Genomic DNA, 4,981 nt, shown 5'->3' with positions numbered 1-4,981 from the left:
GCCTCCTCGCTCCCCCTCCCCCAGGTTCAGTCACTCTGCAGCAGGCGCAGCGGCAGCCGCTCTGCTAGAGGAAGCCAGTATTAGTCATGAGGGTGCAGCATTCACATTCTGCCTCCATTCTCACAGCTCCAGTGGTTCAGGATGCAGCCCTGTTTGCAAGGTAGCCCCAGCCCTGTGGGCAGGGGCAGCCAGAGGAGCCTCTCGTGGGGCCAGCTGCCGAGTCCTGGCAGCGTCTTAGCCTTTGCTTCACAGAATCCTAGGGGTTAGTAATGGGAACAGGCCATTGGAACATCCAGCTCCTCTCCCAGGAGCCAGGGCAGGGTTGTCTCCTGTTGGACGTTGTCGAATGCTTTCTTCAGCATAGTTCAAAAGGTCTCAGGCACCGAGGCATCCAGCCCATGCCCTGGGGCGGTCACTCCACAGCCTGACACAGCTTGCTGGCTTGAAATGTTTTCCCACAACCAGTCTACACTTTTCTTTTCATTGGCCATGTCTACACCACGGGGACTATGGCGGCTTAGCTCTGGCACTGTGGCTATGCAGCATAATCCATAGCGTAGACAGCCTACAGCAATGGAAGGAGTTTTTACATCGCCGTAGGAACACCACCTCCCCGAGCAGTGGTAGCTAGGTTGACAGAAGCATTTTCCCATCAATCTAGCTATGTCTACACTGCGGGTTAGATCAGCATAGCTATGGCACTCCCCAGCATAGCTACAGCGCTCACCAGCATGGATTTTTCACACCCCTGAATGCTGGAGCTATATCAGCCTAAACTTTAAGTCTTGACCAGGCTTTTGTTTCATCCCATTTCTCCTTGTTTTACCCCCTGGTACCACCCTAAATAATTACATTCCTTCCTTGGTGTTGACACCCTTCATGTACTCACAGATTGTGAGCATCAGATTTCAGCCACTGTGGTAGCCAGTGATCAGAGCCTCCTTTTCCACTGGTGGAACAGTGGGCTATCTGGAAGCAGAGTGCACTGCCCTCCTATGGATTCATTATTCACATTTATTTGGTGAATACTTGCCCTATATGGACTGATCGCAACATGCAATACTCAATATTTGTGATTCCAGTGTCTTGGTTAGTTGTGATTGCTAGAGCATTCATGTGGTATTATTTCCGATCCCTGAATAGATAAGTGTAAGAGAACTTCTGATATGAATGCTCACCTCTGTGACTTGGCCAGTTGCTTTCTATGAACATCCAGGCAAGTAAAACTTACTGGATCAAATGTTTTCAGGGAGCAAATACAGAGGGGGCATACAATGCTTAATTTGTACTGAAAGAGGTGCTGGGGCTCAAGCAATTTTTTTTACATTCATAAATGAGGCAGCAATCTCAGAGGTGCCGGGGCTATGAACTGCCAAGCCTACAGGTGCCAGGGCTCAGCCCAGGCAAACCCTGGCACAAATTAAGCACTGGGGCACATGAATTTAGCCTTAGTCAGTAAAAAACTCAAGCACATATTCCCAGAGACTATTTTAGAGTATTCCCCATCACCCCTTCTTGTTCACACTAGGAAAATTACCTATTGCTGTTGCCAGGTGTCAGCAAAACGTTCAGCTGAATGGGTGCTAGCGTGGCTTAAGTGCAAATATAGACCAGAACAAAACCATGGTTAAAATCTGCTCTATGCTCAGCTCCCGGCAAGAGAAGCCTGGTTTAGCCACCCCAGGAGTAAAAATGGGTTCCTGAAGGGATCAACTCCCAGCCAGAAGAGTGGGTCTGCCCATCATGGGGCTTTCAAGGGAGACGAGAAAATAAAGGAGAAAATAGGGAATGGCCCCCTCTCCTACAAACCGACCTCACTGAAAGGAATGGAGAACCCAGCAAGCTCTGCCTGGAGCAAACAGCAGAAACAAACCAGAAAGCAGAGATGGGCTCTGCTGACTGACCTCCAAGGCTCCCGTGGGGTAGGGCCTGGTCAGTGGGCCAAGCTTCCCACAAGGACTGCTCTGTGACTCTGCCCCTGGGACATGTGCCAAGGGAGGCCGTCCACATGGGAAGAGAAATCCTCAGTGCATCTGGCTCCTGGTGCCTTGGCATCGAGGTGTGTGTGTGTGTGTGTGTGAAAGAGAGAGAGAGTGAGAGGAAGTCAGTGTGTGAGTGTGGTGCAGTGCTGGTGGGGGGAGGTACAATGCTCTGGCCACTGGTTCCTGAGAGAGAAGCTAATTAGGATTTTGTTGGGATGATTATCAGCACAGAGTTCAATTAATTACAGATGAGCAACAGCCACCATCTGTCACTGGGGAGGCTGTGGAAAGGTGAGACCGGAAGGGAAAAGAGAGAGGGTGATGGGTGACAGCCAAGGGCCAGCAGGAGGAGGAGCCCAAGTCTCAGGCCAGGGGAGGTGCCCCTCTGCCTTAGAACCAAGGCCTATGCCCTTCCAGCAACATGGGACGCAGCAAATCATAAAGCCAGCTCTGCCTCTAAGCCTCTTTAGACCTCTTACTCAGCCCTTTTCGCTGCAGAATTGCCATGTGCCTTCAGCACAGGATGACTGTACCTCCCGTGCTTCATTTTACTGGGACTGCAGGAACCACAGGGACTATGGCTTAGACAGCACTCATCTGCTCAGTCTTCTGTAGTGAGCAAGGCAGAGGTTCTTAGGGCTGAATGAGGAGTATGAGTAAATGTCCTTATCCCCCCAGGGCAGGCTGGGGTGGGGGAGGGGGGTAAGCCCTGTGCTAGAGGACCTTGGAAAGCCCAGGAGTGAAGGAAGCTGGGGACTGAGGCCCTGAATCTCAGCTGCAGCTGGTGTAGTTCAGAATGTAGGATGAGCAAAGGTGGCTGTGCACCCCCTTCACAGCTCCTGGGTCTGCTGGGGACAGGTTTAGCCTCTGCTGTTAGCTTCACCAGACGCAGCCTGCAATGGTTCCCGAGGAACTCTCTAGCAGCTCAAAGCAGCCATGCTCCATCCTTCCCCAAAACACCTCCTTGCTCTGGGCCTACCCCTGAATTGGAGCCCGTGGATGGCAATTCCACTGACCCTGCAATCTCCTTTACTCCAGGACTATTCCCAGCAGGGAGAGCACAAAGGGAAATCAGGGTTCTACAACCATTTACATAAACCTGCAGGATCTGAAGTGGCCAAAGCCTCTTTCCAAGGGTGGCAGCATCGTGCTGCTTCCTGTGCACTTCGGTTGCTGTCACATGTGCCCTTTAACATCAGGGGGAGGGTCGGTGGGCTGGGCTGCTGGGAGGTTTTGGAGAACCTTTGCTACCTGCTTTGTTTTCAGTTGGTGGCTCCCTGGGTTGTGAGCAGCTCTGCTGTGTTTGTGTCTCTGACCCCTTCAGGGCAATGGTAAGAGAGAGATGTGATACTAATTTCTCTGGTGATATAATGTGTCTAAGCGGGACAGGCTGCTCACCAGTTATACAAGCTGCCAGGATCGGAAATAGCAATCAATGGACAGCCAGGAGACTAGCTGCTTAGGGACTCTTTCCATAGAGTCGCAGAGGAAACTGCCTTCCTCCCAGGGACCCTCTCCAATACAGATTTGGCTGGTAGGGGGGTGCTTATCTCCCCTTTTAGACAAGCAGGGGTTATTTAACAGCATTGAACTAATTTGTCAGACCTAAGAGGATGCCCAGATCTGGGAGCAGAGCTTGGTGATTAATGCCACTCACACGCCTTAATCCAGACCAGAGAAGGAAAGACAGTTTGAAGCTTTGAGGGACTTTGGGAAATGACGAGAGTCTGAACCAGTCATACAATGGCTCCAGCACAGGATCTCTGTAGTGTTTATGTAACGATGTGTGATGCATGCATATACAGACACCATGGCTGTCAGCTGGGATCATACTTTGAGCCTTGAGCACCAGAAGTACAGGCCTTTACCACTTGAATTAAGGGAGAGCTCCATTAGCTGTGAGACAGTAGTAAGCTGTTCTGTCACTGGAACCAGCTACTATAGGGATATATGATCACACACACACACCAGTGTATTAAATGCAGGCTCTATTTGGAGCACAATGTGTTATGGACTGGGTGGGTGGCCACCTCAAAGTGAAATTGTACTGAGGAGAATAACAACATGAGGGGCTCTACATTTAGAGCTGGGCTGGGATGGCCTGGTATGTGGTGGGAGGGCAGGCATGTTAACACCTTTCCCAAACTGCCATTTGTGCTCCAGAATCTCAGCTCTCATTTGTCAGTAAAGTAAATCGAAAGCTGCTGTGGTTGCATGTGAAAACGTGGGAATGAAGTGTAAAGGTTGTAGTGATCTCTGCCTCAGTCTGGAACAATGCCTCTGAGAGGTATGAACTGGCCCATGCATCTCAATGAGGGGTTAACTCTGATGCCCAGTGAAGATTATTTAAAAGCTAGCATTGTAACTATTCCATTGTTCATTAAAGTATGTGGGGAGAGGAAGGTGGGCTGTAGGGGAGGAAGGTCTCTAATCTCCACAATTGTCTGGAACTAGCATCTCATTTTGGCACCGTGGTGGATGGTATTTGGAAGATACCAACACTGGCTTTCTCTCCCTGTCAAGGAGCAAATCCTTGGGAGCCTAGCAGAGTTCTGGAAGGCATTCCAGCCCACCAACTGGGAGCTATGCTCAAGGAGCCCAGTGGAGCCAAGCAAACGCCCATAGTCATATTCCAAATGTCTGCTCAATCTGCAGTGAGTGGTGCCTCATGTGTGAAGCTTATTTTGTGGGGTGGGGCTTGGAAGAGTACCATCACCTTTTTTTCTGCAACTTGACCCCTGAATTAATATGTTAAAATGTGAGTTTTCCAGGAAGTTTCCAGAGCCCCCGTCACTGTGTTGCTCTCCATAGCCTTGCAAGGCACTGGTGTCTCCCAGTGAGACTAATCCATCCAGGGTGAGGATGGAGGATAGGACAAGGATGGAGAAGGGCAAGCCTCCATGTGAAGGCAGAGGAAAGCAGATGACTTCCAGAGGGAGTTATGGCAAGTTGGTTAAACTCCTTACTACTGGTGTTGGTTGCTGCTGTGATACAGAGCT

Source organism: Lepidochelys kempii, chromosome 9 (assembly GCF_965140265.1).
Source record: "Lepidochelys kempii isolate rLepKem1 chromosome 9, rLepKem1.hap2, whole genome shotgun sequence".
Classification (NCBI taxonomy): Eukaryota; Metazoa; Chordata; order Testudines; family Cheloniidae; genus Lepidochelys; species Lepidochelys kempii.
Note: the sequence above shows the minus strand (reverse complement) of the source record.